Genomic DNA, 18128 nt, shown 5'->3' with positions numbered 1-18128 from the left:
AAGGCAGGTTCGTGTGGATCCACGGCCTTGATTAATAATACTGTGTAGCTCTAGGATCGTCTTTATAAAATAACTTTGGGCAACTAAGTGACTTTTAAATGTTGTTTACTGCAAAACTTAACCCCTATATTATTACCCCTTGTACTCCCTTGCATTAATCATGCATCTCCCGGTGTGACTTGCTGAGTACGGTGGTTGTACTCATTCTTGCTCTATCTCTCCCCCTTCAGTAAGAGAAGCTTTGGAGAAGAAGTCTTAGGTGGAGTCCTGGCTTATACCCCAGTTGAGCGCCTGTGAAGATGGAGCCGTAGGCCCGCTAGTCCGCTGCTGTTTATTTTTGTCTGTCAGGCCTGAAGTGCCTTTGTAATAATGTAAATATTATCGATATAATAAAGATGTGCCTTTTGTATGATGTTTGTATGGTGTACCCCAGCTTTTCCTGGGACGGGGATTAATACACTAGCGTTCGGGAAAATGCAAATTTTCTCGGTCGCGACAAAAACTTTTGGCTAAAATCGAGTTTTGTATGCGGAAGCGTAAATCAAAACGGTTTTGTACAGTTCAAAACCTAAATCAACTAGTCTTAAGTAAGTGCACAAAGAAGCTAGCCTATGTTGAGGTTTGCAAGCCTAGGGTGATAATAGCACAAATAAGCTCTAGTATGTAAAGTTGCTCAAAGTAAATTCGCACAAAATAAAGGAGACAAGAGACAAGGAATTTTTCACCGAGGTTCGGAAACTCGCCGGTTTCCTAATCCCCGTTGAGGCGAGCCCAACTCCACCGCTCAACCATGAAGCCACCGCACGCCCCCTTCGTCAAGGGGTGGGCAAGGCGGGAGCCGACCCACGGAAAGGACTACCCAATCCTCGATCACTAGGATAGTTCTTCCTTAACTCCGAAGGTGGTGAACTCCAAACCACTCACAACCGGCGCCGGGCCTCCTCCACAATCTCCTCGGAGAGGTCACCGGGCAACACCTCTACAAGCCGTCTAGGAGGCGGCAACCTCCAAGAGTAACAAGTCAAGGATGCTTGCCGAGGATAATCAAGTGCCACACTAGCTCTAACAATGAAGCAATGCACTTGGATTGGCTTAACTCACTCTCCAACACCTCACTAGATAAACTAAGTGCACAAGGGTGTGAGAGCTCTTGGAAGGGTTCAAGATAATGCAATGGAGTGCCAAAACCTTGCCCTTGTTGCTGGGGAGTGGGTATATATACCCCCAATCACCAAAACTAGCCGTTGGGGTCGAAAAACCCAACTCTATGCTATGCCGGTCAGACCGCCATAGTGTGGCCGGTCAGACCGGACTACTTTGTAACGGCTAGAAAATAGGGCAATAATTGAGCCTACTCTACCTAGCCGGTCTGACCGCAGTGTAGCGGACGGTCAGGCCGTCCACGGCTCGGTCAGACCGCCAGGGGCTCGGTCTGACCGGCTGCGGCTCTGGCGGCTCTGGATCGCCAAGACGAGACCTCCTTCAAAATCAGGATGAGCGGTCAAACCGCCATGGGAGCGGTGGTCAGACCGGACAACATACTTCGATCAGACCGCCGTAATGGCGGCAGTTAGACCACAGGTCACTTTTCAGCTCAACCGGCCGTTAGTAAAACGGCGATATCTCTTGACTCGGGTCTCGGAATTTGACGTTCTTGGACTCTATGGAAAGCTTATCCAAAGGGCTATCCAACCCATGAACAATTCATCCAAGAAACACAACTTAATACAGGGAGAAAGGGCTCACTCTCCAAAGGATATACACCGGACATACCCACAAGATGTCACTCACTCCTATTGGACGTGCTCACTTCTCTCTTTGTTTGGGACATGAGAAAACTCATCACACTTGGCTTGACGAGCCCACCAAATGAACCTACATGCATATGAACTAATATGGCACAAGATCATACACATGCTCGCTTCATAGACCCCTCTTGATAGTGCGGCGTCTATCTAGCAAATCCGGTCTACACCAAACACCGAAACCGGGAAAAAGACTAAGAAAACATTCTTAGCTCCATTATACCTTTGCCTTGCGCCATCCAACTTGGGGTCAATGCTTGGCCAACATAAACACTTGTTACCATTTGGTTGAACCATATTTATGCCGAGGTCTTTACCATCCTTTGTCAAGACTTTATTCTCATCACAAGCTTGACTTCATTCTTGCCAACATGACAATGTCCTTGGCTTGGTGACCATTAACTCATGGTGTCATTCATTAGCCTCATCGTAGTGGGACCTATTCCTTTTCACATCTCAAAGGAGAACATTAGTCTCAACAAATCGGTTGTCATCCTTCACTTGATGACCAACCGGTTGCATATGAAAGATATGGATATGTTTGTTGAGTATTCATTAACATCACAAGTGTCATATACTCGTATGCAAGCTCAAGTGCAAAGATCCGATATAAATAATAGGTGAACAATAGGGATCTAGAACATGCACAATAAATGTATAGGATTTGCTCCCCCTAAATATATGCATACAAATAAATATACAAGAGATGCAAGTGTATGCATAATTAGAGAATGACCAATGGGGGTTTATCCTATACACATAGAGAAGGCATATGTAGTAATGATGTAAACCAACATAAAACACATACATTCATGATCTCCATGTTCTTAATGTAAATGAGACTAAATAAGATACGACTCGAGTAAACATTAGTCTCACACTTATATAACAATAACATGGAAATCATATATATGAACCTATCAAAAAGTAGGAGATAAGAAGTGGTACATATCGTTTTATCTCCATGCATTTCATCCTTATCATGATTAAGGTCCATCACCAAAGAATGCATATCTACCACATCTCATCATCGGGAAATAACCTAGTTGACAACTTATGAAAAAGAGAGTTTAATCCCATAAACATCGGTTTATCATCTATCATCAAAGCAACAATTACACAAATTGTTTAATCCAAGATCTTTCAATCTTTTGTCTTTTTGGTGATAGATAATAACCCGATATAAACAATATAGAGAGATGAGATGAAAGATAATTTCAAATCAAGGTAGAGATCTTATAATAAACAAAATATAGAATAAGCTCCCCCTCAAGATGTGCATACATATGGATATAAAGGAACACATATATACATAATCAATCAAGATCAATGACGGAGCTCACACTATATTTTGGATCCACAAGAGAGACCAAGTTAGAATATGTGAAGTTTAATACATACCTCTCATCATTTTTATTTTAATATCCAAACGAGACTAGTCAAAGAAAAGCTCATAAAAACGTTAGTCTCATATTATTAGATTTGTCATTAATCACCAAAACCAAATTAAGGCACTTGAACTTACAATCTCCCCCTTTTTGGTGATTGATGACAAATCCATTAATAATAACCACATTTGGATATGAAGCATATAAATTATCATTGTATTGAAGCTTGGCAATTGATTTATATCCATGCATGTCATTGAGTAAATAGGAGTGATATATATGCCAATGACATGCTTATGCATATGATGCATATGTAATGCTATGATGTGGGATCCTAGAATATTTCCCCCTTTTATAGCTATGATCATAAGGATATCACAAATATTCTCTCCCTTTAAGATCAAATGTGGGATCCTCAAATATTCTCCCCCTTTTGACATTAATCACCCAAAAATGAAAAAGAGCTAGAAAATAGGCAATTACAAAAGCCCAAAAAGGAATAAAGACTCACAAGGCCAAATATTTTTTTTTAGGCACAAAGCAACAAATTTAGAAAAGAACCATTTAGGAAAACTCCCCCTTACTAATAGAGGCTTATATTTGGATAGGGAATTTGGAATAGATTCCATATGTAGAAGGGGTGAGTTTGAGCACTTAAACTTTCTCTTAAAATATCCTCACCAAAGGTTTTCTCAAGAATGTCAAGCACTAAGAGGAGCTTGGTTAAGAATATTGGAAGTATGTTGCTCAAGTGTGTAATATCGGTGAGGAATGAAAATGATGAGCAAATGTTAGGTTCAAGATGATCATGAGATACTACCATTTGTTGAGAGACCACTTGTATATAGAAAATTGAATTTGGGATGGTAGGATCAAGGAATGGTAGTTAGCTTTGGTAGCAAGGATCAATTTGTATTTTGGTGGGTAAGATTGGAATTTCGAGTCTATCCATGGAGGCTTGGTTTCTAAAGTCCAAAATGACATTTGAGATTTCTTGGTTTCATATCATGGGCATTTCAAAAACCAAAAGAGTTCAAGCAAGGAACACATCCAAAAGAGCTCAAGGATTCATGAAGTTTTCAAAATAACATAGAGCTCAGTACTTGAAACATCTTATATTTCACCACCATGCTCAAATAATCAATAAGAAGTGATATGCACTTTTCAATCCATGTTTAGCTGAAAAAGCACATAGCAATGGTGGCGTCATTTAGCAATAGAAACCTATGGAACAAGGCTCGGAAAAATATGCCATAAATCCTAGAGATAGTTCATGTAAAAATGCAAAAATTTCATTTTGGGGTCATTTCTCAGATCTCAACCGAATTGAAGAAACAAATCTCACAAGCTTTTAGCCAACTGAAAGTTTCAGGCTTTTTCAGATTTTGGAGACTCAATATGAGGTTCAAAAGGCATCCAAATGACCACTGAAAAATGTAAATAAATTTGGAAGTAAACTTCAACTATTGAGGATCAAAAGTCGTTATGTAAGCTACTTCAAATTTGCAATCCATTTGGAGATACAAAAATCACAAATCAGCCCAAAATCAGTCTTTTTCTGAAAAATCAGCAAGCTGCGCAAAATGAGAAAAGGTCAAAATCTTTGCAAATCAAATCGAAATGAGTTGAAACCTTGCAGATATGATCTTTATACTTGTGAGGAACTTTTCCAAAAAATAATTTCTTAAAAATCATTTTTCTATCAAAAGATATGACAAAATGAGCATTGTAGGCCTTTAGGGTGAGTAAATTTGAGTTGAGAGCTCAAATCACATTCAAATTTGAAATCCATGGAGTTTGACATTTGTAAAGCCTTAGGAGGGTTATAGATACACTTCCAAGCCAAGATTCACAAAGAACTTTGTCTCTAAAGGCTTAACACACCATATGCAAGTTTAGGCCAAAAATAGTCAAGTCAAGATTTTAGCTGAAATTCAAAAGATTGTAGAGTTTGAATGGTTGGTATTTTGGGAAAACTTTGAACTAGAGAAATGTTTAAAATGACCAACTCTAAAACTTTTGTATAGAAAACTTTTCTAAAAACTCAATAGATTTTGATTTAGGAAAATAAAACATTTTCAGCAAAAACAAGATCCTAAAAGATCCTATTGAGACCAATTTTGCTATTTTGTTTCACAAATGGAAATTTTGACTCCAAAGGCCTTGAAAAACATTTGAAATACAAATTGGGATACATTTGAAAGGATTTTCACAAATATGGGCCATTTAAATAAGATTTTTTACTTTTGTCCAAAATAGGCTCTTTTGAAAGGGTATGGATTCAACCTTTTTGAAAAATTCATGTTTGGAAGCAAGGGGGATATGGGTTTGATTCAGATTGCTCCCCCTTGATGCAATTCTCCTTTTTGCTCCATGAATTCAAGATTTGATAGTAAAGGCCATGTTTTAGCAAAAGGCTACAAAAGCTCTCTTTTAAAATACCTTCCTCCAAAAATGCGAAAAGAAGAAAATGAAATGGTATTTGAGATAAACTAATATGCATGAAGTTCAAATATGATTTTGAGCCAAAAAAGATGCAATTATTCAGGTTTAAGAAATAAACTCACCCAAGTGCTAGAAAGTGACCATATATGGTCTAGTTAAGATTTTTGGTGAGTTTTCGCATCAAATTTATTTTAATAGGTTGGTCTTTTGGATAAGATTCAAAAACCAAAAACATTTGAAAAGGTCAACTCTCTCTAACTTGTTTTGGGATCCATTTCAAATTCCCTTTATAAATTTTTGTAGAGAGAAAAATAGTTTTGCTCCAAAACAAGATCCTAGAAACTGGAATTTTGGCAAAAAAAAGTATTTTCACTTTACAAATAGTTTTTCTTGCAAACTAAAGCTTGGAAAACATATCAAAGACCATTTGAAAGAGTGTCCAACTAGTAGTTTTGAATATTTATCATTTTCACAAAATTTTAACTTTAGGTCAAAATGGGCCTTTTGAAAATACTTCTACCACTTGGATCACTTTGTTCACATTCTAAGAGTTGTAGTGCATATGTAAGAAATGCAATGCTTTTGTCACGTGCTGATAAATTCATTCCGAAATAAAAATCATTCTCTAAAAAGGAATAATAGAATTAATTAAAATGCGAAAAGAAATTGGCAAACATTAAAATGCGCACAAGAAAAATTCGAATGTGGCCCGGAGAATTTTTAATAAATTCTCCTTGGTCTAAAATGAGCCCTCAAATTTTACTTGAATTTTCAGAGCACCGAAAATAATTATTAAGCAACAATAACAATTAGCAAAGTTTATTAAAAAGAAAAACTAGAAAAAAAATAGGAAAAAGTCCATTTTGACTCCCTTAAAAGTCGGCCGAATCTAATTCGTGCCCCTTAACCACAAAACCAGATAGAACGACTCCCCAAAATATTGAAACCGGTATAATTTGACTCCCTTAGTGATTTTGGAGGGTGGTTTCGCTGACGTGGCACTTACGTGGCAGTGTTGACCGGGTCTTCTTCACACGTGGCGTTGACGTGGCGCCTATGTAATATTAGAATTAAAAATAGATGTGTGGGACCCACATGTCATTCACACACCAAAAAATACAAGGACCCACTGACTGTGGGGCCCACATGGTCCTCCTCTCCCCAACGTTTCTTCCCCCTTCCCCTCTCTCCGACGGTGGTGACGTCGATGGCGATCCATGCCATGTCGCAGCTGGACGGCGGTGCCGACGACCCCTCCCCGTCCCCCACCCCGGGCGCGAGGATGTCACCATCGTGGATCTTCGCGGGGCCACCGACGGCGCGCGGGGTGGCCGACGGCTCCTCCACCACGGCGAGGGGCACACGGGGTGAACGACGGTGAGGGGCGCGGGCCGCGCAGGGTGGCCTCTCTCTCCCTCTCCTGCTTGCTTCTCTCCCTTCCTCTCTCTCTCTCCCGTCGCCAGCGGCCGCGGAGTCGTCGCCATCGCGGATCTTTGCGGGGCCGCCGACGGTGCGCGGGGTGGCCGACGGCTCCTCCACCACGGCGAGGGGTGCGTGGGGTGGATGACGGCGAGGGGCGCGCAGGGTGACCTCTCTCTCCCTCTCCCGCTCGCTTCTCTCCCTCCCTCTCTCTCTCTCCCGTCGCCGGCGGCCGCAAGGTCGTCGCCGTCGCGGATCTTCGCGGAGCCGCCGACGGCGCGCGGGGTGGCCGGCGGCTCCACCACGGCGAGGGGCGTGCGGGGTGGCCGACGGCTCCTCCACTACGGCGAGGGGCGCGCGGGGTGGATGACGGCGAGGGGCGCGCGGGGTGGCCTCTCTCTCCCTCTCCCGCTCGCTTCTCTCCCTCCCTCTCTCTCTCTCTCTCTCCCGTCACCGGCGGCCGCGAGGTCGTCGCCGTCGCGGATCTTCAAGCTGCTCCGGAAGCGTGCCCACGACTACAACTCCGACGACTCCGACGACGAGAAGTGCCTCTCGACGGAGGATGAGGAGGAGGAGGAGGGGGCCTCCAGCTCCAGTGACGACGAGGCCGCCGGCACCATCGTGGCGTCTGAAGGGGAAGAGAAAAGGGGGAGTGAAAAGAGAGAGAGGGAGGAGAAAGGATGACATGTGGGCCCCACATGTCAGTGGGTCCCACTATGTATTTTTTTGTGAATGACATATGGGTCTCGCAGATATTTTTTTAATTCTAATCCCATGCAGGCACTACGTGGGACGAAGACCGGGTCAACACCATCACATCAGCGCCACGTCAGCAAAACCACCCCCCAAAACCGGTGAGGGAGTCAAATTGCACTGGTTTCAATAGTTCGGGGGGTCGTTCTATCCGGTTTTCTGGTTGAGGGGTACGAATTAGATTCGGCCTACAATTAAGGGAGTCTAAGTGGACTTTTTCCAAAAAAATAATCCCCCTCCTCCCTTTGGGCCCAGTCTGGCCCAAAGTCCTCCCTCTCTCTCTCCCTCGGCCCGCGGCCAAAGTCCTCCCTTCCTCCTCACCTTATCTCCTTCTCTCCCTCTCTCTCTTGGGCCTGCCCTCCGTTCTTTTTTCCTCCCGGCCCAAGTCTCCCCGCTCCATCCCACCTGGGCCGCCTCCGGGCCCAAGCCGAGCGGCGCCCTCCCGCCCGTGCCGCGCACGTGCGTGAACTGACCGCGCACCTGACCGCGTGGGTCCCACCCCCGAGTCGTCGTCCTCCTCCCGCTCGGCCTCCTTCCTCTCTCTCTCCCGTGCAAACCCTAGCGCCAATCCTCCCCAAAATCCACGCGATTCAAACCGGGGTTCCCGAAATTGATTGGGGGGAATTAATTCTCATTCCTTCCTCTTCAATTCTCCCCAATTTCCCCCTTGAATGGCGCCCCCAATCGCCGGGAACGGACGCGCCAACCCCGGCCACCTTCCATGGCCGCCGGCCACAAATTCCGCCGTCGTTCCCCGCCTCTCCCATGGCCGGCTCCCTCCCCTCACCTATAAAATGGAATCCCCTTCCTCCGTTCTATCGATTTAGCCTCCTCCCGAGCTACCCCGTGGCCTCACCTCCTCTCCCCGCCACCCTCCTCTCTCTCCCATGCCGCCGTCCGACTCCAGCCGCCCCTGCCGCCGCGTCAGCACGCCGGCCGGCCGTGTCGTCGCCTCCCCCGGCGTCGCAGTCGCCTCCCCTGCCCCGGCCTACCCTCCGTTTCCGGGGAGACCTCCGGAAGTGCATCCCCGCCGGCAACAGTGGCATTGCCGCCACTGTTCCGCCTCCGGCCGCCTCTGCCGCGTCTCCTGTGCGCCGGCCAACGTCGCCGCTACCTCTCCCGGCACAGGAACGCCGTCCTCTTCCCCGGCCAGGCCACGGCGTCGCCTGAATTTCGCCGGAACACCGCCGTGCCACGCTGGCCTCTCCATCCGCCTCACGGAATTTCCCCGGTTGGCCCTTCCTCCACCCATGCGCCGTCGACCGCGCCACCACCACCTCCGGCATCGCAGCGGCGAGCTGGCGATGTCGTCCTCAGCATCACCTCCCCTCCATCCGAACCCCTTCGCTGTCCGTCGTCGTCGTCACCGTTCGTCCTCGTCGTCGACGTCCCGTCGGTCACCCGGCTCGTCGTCTCGCTGCGCCGCCACCGTCGTCATCCTCGCAGCGACGTGTTCCGCGCCGTCCTCGCATCCATGCAGCTGCTGCCGGCTGCCCTCGTCACCTCCTCGCCGGTTCCGGTCGTCGTCCTCCCGTCGTTCTCGGTCGTCGTGGCGTTCGTCCCTCCGTCAAGCCATGTTCGTTCGTCGCCTGCGTTTCGTCAAGTTGCTGCAGCCCCTTCGTCGTCTTCGTCCTCGGCTCCGCGTCATCAAGCGTTGCACCGGTCGTGTCTCGCTTTCGTCCAAGGATCGCCGCCGAAGTCGTTCCCTCACCGTTCGCCTCCGTCGTCCCCGAGCCGTCTCCGCCGCGCCCGTTCGTCGTCGTCGTTCCCACGCCTTGTCGCGTGGTGGTAAGGGTTTCTCCCTCGCTGCCCCCGTCCTCGTCCTTTCGGTGTCGCCCATGCCCGTTGTGCGGTTGTCGACCCCGGTACCCGTGTACCGGTGTCGGTAGTCGTTTGTGTGTGCGTGTGGTGACCGTGCTAGTGTGCCCGCTCGATAGCCGCGTGGTTTTCCCGTGTGCAGCCCGCGTGGTGTCTAATGGAGTCCGTTTGTCGGCCACTTGCCTCGGTTGACACACGGGGTCCGCTTCCATCGACCCGTGGACCGTCTCTGTGTACTCGGTCTACCATGGTCCCTTAGGTTGACATGTGGGGTCCGCATGTCAACAGCGCAGCCTTCCTGTCTTTTCCAGGCTAGCGCTTACACATGTTTTATAGTTGCAAAGCCTAATTATAATAATCCGCAAATCTCCATATAACAGCATTAAACTTCGGATGACCATGCCTTGGTCATATGAATTCCGAATCGACCCGTTCAAGTCTCTTAATGTTTGTTATAACCTAAAAAACCCTGTGCTTTTTTTATGTATTGTTATTGCTTCTTTATAGGCTTGTAGCTTTGCTTGTGTGCTTCGCGTAGCTTTCGTCATTCCAGAGGTTCCCGAAGTGCGGTTCGTGGTCGTCGCCGAAGGTTCGGAAGGCCGTTCTCTCTGAGCAAGGCAAGTCACATCATCCTTGAGCATATTTAATCCCAATTTATAAAATTATTTTAATTTAAATTATTGCTTTACCGTTTTATTTAAATTCCCGCGGTATCACTGTTTTATTTAGCACTTCCTATTAATCCTTGTTATAGCCTTATCATTGCAATTGTTATTATCACCTCGTTCACCATAGGAAAACAAAACCCCAACTAGTGGGTACTCTATTCATGGTTCCGCTAGTATGAATTTAGTTAGATGCTTCGCTGATTAATTAGGCAACATTAGGTGGTTTTATAACTTTAGACTTTGGGAGTTCTCATGTCATTTGGACATTATGGAATGGTTGGCTTGTGATGGAATTGAACACACTCCTCCCCCCTCTATTCAAAACTCCCAAAATGGTTTTAGGCTGGGCTCGAGGTGCATGGTTCTGCTAGTAGCACCTCGACCACTATAAGGACCGGTCTTCGGGCCTCTGTTGCAAAGCACTACTGTACTAACCACATGTCTAATAGGTAAGGCTTAACTCGGTGCTCAGTCTAGTCCTGGCAAGAGTACACGGATGGAGATGGACGAAGTCAGGGCTCGATGGACATCTCTAGGGCAAATGAAGGCTACACGGGCTGCGGCTCGGTAGTCGAGATGTCATGGCACAGGGCCGGTGTTCTGCTGCTAGGGGCTCAATCCTGCCTACCTGTCTCGGGGGTTCCGGCCGTAGGCGGGGTTGGGTCGGTGCTTTTGTCACGGCTAGGATGGGTAAAGGGGTTATGACACATTCTTTACGACGGGTTCCACAGCCGTGGAATGCGGAGTAAAGATGTGTCTTGTGGGTAAAGATATACACCTCTTATCAGAGTATAATCTATTCGAATAGCCGCGCCCTCGGTTATGGGCAAGCCTAGCAATGTACCCAAGTTAGTGGTTTACTTCTTAAAACTTGCTTAACAACTAAAATGTGGAATGGTTGGCCTGGGTTGGCTTGGGACGAGCTGAGACCTGGGTCTGGTTGCCAGTTCGGTCTGAATCATCGTAGGCCTTGGGTTAAGGCAGGTTTGTGTGGGTTCACAGCCTTGATTAATGATATTGTGTATTCCTAGGATCGTGCTTATAAAATAGCTTTGAGCAACTAAGTGTCTTTCAAATGCTGTTTACTGCAAAACCTAACCCCTATTATTATCCCCTTGTACCCCCTTGCATTAATCATGCATCTGCCGGTGTGGCTTGCTGAGTACGGTGGTTGTACTCATTCTTGCTCTATCTCCCCCCGCTTCACTAAGAGAAGCTTTGGAGAAGAAGAACTAGGTGGAGTCCTGGCTTATACCCTAGTTGAGCGCCAGTGAAGATGGAGCCGTAGGCCCGCTAGTCCGCTGCTGTTTATTTTTGTTTGTCAGGCCTGGAGTGCCTTTGTAATAATGTAAATATTATCGATATAATAAAGATGTGTCTTTTATATCATGTTTGTGTGGTGTACCCCGGCTTTTCCTGGGACGGGGATTAATACACTAGCGTTCTGGAAAATGTATTTTTCCGGGCGCGACAACTTTCCCTTAATGTGATATTCCCTTCAACTCAATAAAGATAGGAAAATAAACACAAGATCGAGCTAAGATCAAATATGCTTGATAATAAGCACAAAAGCAACATGAGAAAAATATGATACATGAATATGATCAAACCTATAGCTTCATATGCCACATTTATTATGCTCAACATGCATATATGATGATTTTTATAAGAGAGAGAAATTTAATTTTGGAAAGAGTTATGAGAATGCATTGCAAACTACACAAAGCTATATAAAAGAATTTTCAAACCAAAAGCATGTTACCCAGATAGCATTGGTCCTTGATGTGAATTCTCCATCCTTATTATTGGCTCCAATTCTTGAACTTGGTGAGAATCACATTTTCTCGCATAGGCCAAAACACCAATGCCTTTCATGTACCTATATTCTCATTTGAACATATTTTGGTCCCCAACAAAATTAGGTCCATCAATGTTAGTTACCAAATTGCGAGGCACCCAAATGGTCCTCCTTCTAGGTGCAAGTCTAGGTAAACCAACATATCTAGCAAATACATTGTCTTGCCTATTTTTCCTAAGCACATAATCATCAAAAATAATAGTAGACTTAGGAGTATTACCTATGGTATAATTTTTACCAATATGTCTCTTTTCGCGACAATTGTAGCAAGTTAGGTTTTGACCTCTATGACTTGTCTTCTTGTCTTGCTTCTTGCCGGTTTGTCTCAATTTGAAGTTGTACTTCTCATCCTTCGTGTTTGCGCACATGCCAGGTAATGACCTGGTTGCCGGCAGCCCGACGATTTTGGGGGAGACGATGCGGTCAGAACTTCGGCAGTCAGCGATTTCGTCGAGGACAACATGTAAGGAGAGGCCTGCGGACACCGGTGAGCGCACACGGAGACACTTTTTACTGTGTCGCCATGGTTTAGATCAGAAATATATGCATTTTTTATTTGGGGTTCTTTACATTAATTATGTGATCCTCTTTTCTTTTCCAGCCCTGCAGATCACCATGTTCGTACAATTTATAATTTGACTAAGCTAGTATTCTGGTAATTAACTTCTAGGCTAATGCTTATGTTTTTTTTACTGCTCTGCTCGATTTGAAATTGTTAACTTTTTATTAGGGGTTATTTAAAATAATTGAGGGATCCTCTCTGTTTTACAGCCCTGCAGATCGTCGTATTGTTGGATTTTTTATTGGACTTACCAGGTTCTCAGGTAATTATGCTTCTTCTCCTCTGTAAAAAAATATATATGATAGCTTATGTTTCTACGTACTGAAAACCTGCTCCCTAACATGGATTTGTAGTTTTGATTTTTCCTTCTTTATATGACACGGGCAAGAGATGCGTATGGGTGTTGTGTTGTTCGAGAGATGCATATTCTTTCCTGCCTGCGAAATCCAGTCTAGAAGTTGAAGTCTTACTCTACGTGCCCCATACACTAAAATGATTCATTTTATATGTTAACAAATTATATTGATCTGTGCAGCTCCATGAAGACAAACCATAATTTAGCAGTAAAATCATATTTCATGTCCATATGGTCTCTTCTAGCATGCATGGTAATATTTTTTTCTTGCTAAACCATTGTTGTGTTATTACTTACTGAATTCTGAAATCAAGGCTTCATGAATATGGTAGCAAGCTGTATATGGTGTCATTTTGAACAAAATATGATTTTATTTACTTGATTGCTTGCTGAAAATACATTGCAGAGATATTAGGCAAGTCAGGCAACATACCCATCCTGTCTAATGTAATATTCTGTTTCTACCAAATCATGCATCCGCAGGGTGTTTGCCAACTTTACTGTACTCGCTTTGTTTTATCATGCTTTCGGTTCACGTGTCCTTTGGTGAGTCTTTCCTACATATTTTAGCCCTTTGGTAATTTACACCTTTAGATTACTAGCTATACCTATACATGTTTTAGTGCTGTATTATGATATGACATGTAGATTCATTCTACAAATACCCTACTAAAATATTTTTTTTCCTCCTGAACAGATTGTCAGGTGTATTGTGAATGGCAGTTTATTTCCGAACAGAAATCATGTTTCTTCAGGTTAAAAGAAAAAAAAGGGGAGAACATGTTTCTGGAAATTCATTTTATTTGATTATCACCAACTCTTCACTCTATTAAATTCTTTGACTCCAATCATGGATATAATATCTGAACTGGATACTCCATGTATTGTCTATTATTGTGCATGTATTCCTGATACTAAAAGTTTTTATCATTTCACAGTTCTTATTATCTAATGAATTCCTACTATTCACCATATCATTTTTAAATTATTACGTCATGTAATCCTTGCTATTGAAGTTACTGAAGTATGTGTCCTTTTGCAGAGGAATTTGACATTGGCATCATGCCAAGCCCTGTTGCTGTTTTCCATCCTATGTCCTTTCCTGAGGTTGTAGAATGATAGTCAACCTCCTCTGGGTAAACATTGTGTGCTTTCTTTTGGTAATATAGGTGCTTTAGGCATAGACCTACTCCCTCCGTCCCAAAAAAAAAGGCAAACCTTTGGTTTACGTGTCCAACGTTTGACCGTTTGTTTTATTTGAAAAAATATAAAAAATAATTTAAAAAGATAAGTCACGCATAAAGTATTAATCATGTTTTATCATCTACCAACAATGAAAATACTAATCATAAAAAAATTTCACATAAAACGAACAGTCAAACGTTGGACACGCAAACCTAAGGTTCACCTTTTTTTTTTGGACGGAGGAAGTATGTAGGTATGTAGGGATCTTTGTTCAGCAGTTGACGAATGTGCCCTTCTTGCTCTTATGCCAGGTGGTATATCTGCAGAAACATATTCATACCTTCTAGACCCTCTAGATTGCATATCATATCCCAAAAGAAATTGTAATTTTCAAGATACATGAGGATATCTCAAGATTTACTGACTAAACTTAAATAACTTTTTCGCACTTCAATAGTGGTATATTGCTTCATAGTATAATTTTTTATACAAAGATTTATGACTCGATATGTAATTTTCTTTTGGTACTTAAAAAATATTATTGCCATGGTTTATTATAAATTTAATACTGTGACCAATAATGTGCCCGCGCGCGATACGTGGGCCGGGCATCACCTAGTGTATCGATGCGGCTGTCTTGCCTAGCCATCTAATGCATTCTCATCTAGCTGCATTGCCTTGCCTGACACCAATCAATGGGAAAAACTTAGATGCTGGCTCAAAATTTTACACCCTATCACATCGAACGTTTAAACATGTTTAAATACCTGTATAAAGTATTAAATATAGGCTTAAAAAATAATTAATGGCATAGTTTGCGACTACTTTGCGAGACAAATCTTTTAAGCCTAATTGCTCCATGATTTGACAATGTGGTGCTACAGTAAACATGTACTAATGATGGATTAATTAGGCTTAATAAATTTATCTCACGGTTTACTAACTCATAATGTAATTAGTTTTTTATTAGTGCCCGAACACCTCATACGACACCCTATATAATAACTGATGTGACACGCCAAAACTTTACACGCCTGATCTAGATGCAATTTCTCTGTTCGTCTAAAATTGCAATGGAGAAGTTGCGATAATGCTGCAAATTGGGCGTCCGGGAGGAGAAAAAAATCGGACGCTCCCCCCTTGACACGCGTGCCGTCCTGCACACCTGCCACGTGTCCCCATCACACACGCCATTACAACAAATCACCTACATATTTTAGAAACCCTCTATTAAGAGAATCCGTTTCATTTTTTTTCCAAAAAATGTTTCACCTAGTGTACTCATAATGTTTCACTATGTATAGATCTAATGTTGCAGTGAATCGAAACATTTTTTTACAACAAATCACCTACATATTATGGAAACCCTCTATTAAGGGAATTCGTTTCATTTTTTGTTCTACCAAAAATATTTTACCTAGTGTACTTATAATGTTTCACTATGTATAGATCAAATGTTGCAGTGAATTGAAACATTCTTTCGCTATTTGCTAAAACATTGTTTTTATATAAGGTGAAACAGCGTCAATTTAAACGATTGAAATATTTTCGATCTACTTAGTGAAACAATTCCGATATACTTGGTGGAACATCGTGCAACATTTAAAAATAATTCAATAATAAGCTTAAAAAAATTCGCCAGAATATATTCATGTGTGGTCTTGTTAATAACCAAATTTGGTAATCCAAGTATCGGAGATGAAGATGGAATCGAAGCGGAATTCGAGATGGAGATTGTCCCGGAAACAGAGAAAGGATCGGCTGGAGTCCGAATCGGCTACGACTGGGATCGGCAGAGTTCGAGTCGGATGAAGTTAGCCGATCGAGTCAGATCCGACAATATGACGTGGTATATGTTGTCGGGTTAAGATTAATATGCTTCATGAGGATTGCCGCGCATGGATAGAGTCCTGGGAAGACAATTGTATCTATTAATTAGGATATTTTATGTAAATTCCTTAGAGATATGTTTGGGCAAAAGTCTGCCGCAAAAACTTATAGTATCTTAGAGTTTGTTAGAGATAAGAGTCGTGTCCGATATGGACATGTTTTGTAATCTTGGGTATAAATAGACCCCGAGCCCCATGTAATTAATCTAACACACGTTCAATACAATCTCGGCGTATCGCCACCCTTTTACTTTCGTTTTGTTTCGACGAGTTCTTGATTTTGGGTTGAGCTGCATCGGTTTCGATCTTCAACTAGAAGTAAAACTTGTTTTGGCGGCTTGTGTTCTCGGTATTAGTGCTTCCATCTTTATGATACTCTAATCTTGTTTATGTAATTCGTCGAGTTATCATATATCTTACATAATCTCCAGCAATATCGCTATCTAACCTTCAATCGGCTAACGTCTGTCAACAGAAGGCAGCCGATTAGGTTCAATATCGACGTTGACTTAGATTATATAAGATATCTACCACTCTATGAAACATTCAGCGGCTTGATTGTCTAGATATTGTCCTTTTTTCATACTTATAGTTGTATCAATTGAGTTTGACATTATAAGTCGTGATTAGAATCTTAGTCTCTAGCCTGCTTTCTGATTGCCGATTAGGGTAGCATCGGGGTTTCAGCCGATCTTACCTGATTTAACTACTTTATATTCTATATGCTTGATTGACATGTTAAATCCGCCCTTTACATTAAGATCTTGTTGCACTTGAATATGTTAAGCTTTTGTTTGATATATTTTACTTGCTTTAACATCCTAATATAGAATAGTATCGGAGTATTAGCCGATACATGCTAGATCTATTCGATCGGCCATGCTATGAACATATATAGTCTTGTTGTTAATATATATTTCGATTTAAGTGATTTATATTGTCTCGGCATGGCGACCGATCTATCCCAATCACTTGATTTAAGTATATATCGACATAAGGATTATATATTGTTAATATCTACGGCCGATCGAGTAGATTTAGTTCCTTCTCACTTATTCATGATTGTCGATCGATTCACATATTACATCGGCTCAAAGGTAAATGATATGTCATCAACAACTAGCCGATCGGCTATCGTTTATGGATTTAACCACGGTTTCTTTGCTTTTCTTTCTTGTTGATTGCAGGATCAAATCAACTGGCACGCTCACGAACCTAAAGGCAAGCTTTTGGACCTGCATTAGAGTTAAGCAGATCTCCCAAGCCTCGTGTTTTCACATCAACAGATCTTGTTTCAAAGATTTAATTACAACGAATTTAATGGTGTAATCGGATCATGATTTGGATAAATAATTTAAGAGAAAAAATAGTTGAAAGTAGTTTTGCATGGTGACGTGGGCGTCCGATTTTTCGACCCCCGGATCGGGCGCCCGAGACGTAGGTGACGTTTGGATCCAGGGACTAAACTTTAGTCCCTATCGTATTGGTTGAATTTGGAGTATTAAACATAGACTACTTATAAAACTAATTACATAAATGAAAGCTAATTCGCGTGACAAAATTTTTAAGTCTAATTAATCCATAATTAGCGCATGTTTACTGTAGCATCACATAGACTAATCATGAATTAATTAGGCTCAATAGATTCGTCTCGCGAATTAGTCCAAGATTATGGATGTGTTTTATTAATAGTCTATGTTTAATATTTATAATTAGTATTAAACATCCGATGTGATAGGAAAGTTTTAGTCCCATCTGAAAAGAGTCATAGTCGCGCGTCCAAGGAGTTGCGGTTGAATATGGCAGCGACTGTGTCATTGCCATGGTCTGCGTGAGTTCCCACTTCCCATAGAACCTCCTAGTTTGTGCTTCTGCACCTGCCATCCATGATCGGCGTGGGAGATAGAGCACAGCTGCTCAGTGCGCGTCGACGACGGCGAGGAGGCAACCAAGAGAGGGGCTAACGTCCGCGCTGGTGACAGT

This window comes from Oryza glaberrima, chromosome 4 (genome assembly GCF_000147395.1).
Source record: "Oryza glaberrima chromosome 4, OglaRS2, whole genome shotgun sequence".
Classification (NCBI taxonomy): Eukaryota; Viridiplantae; Streptophyta; class Magnoliopsida; order Poales; family Poaceae; genus Oryza; species Oryza glaberrima.
Note: the sequence above shows the minus strand (reverse complement) of the source record.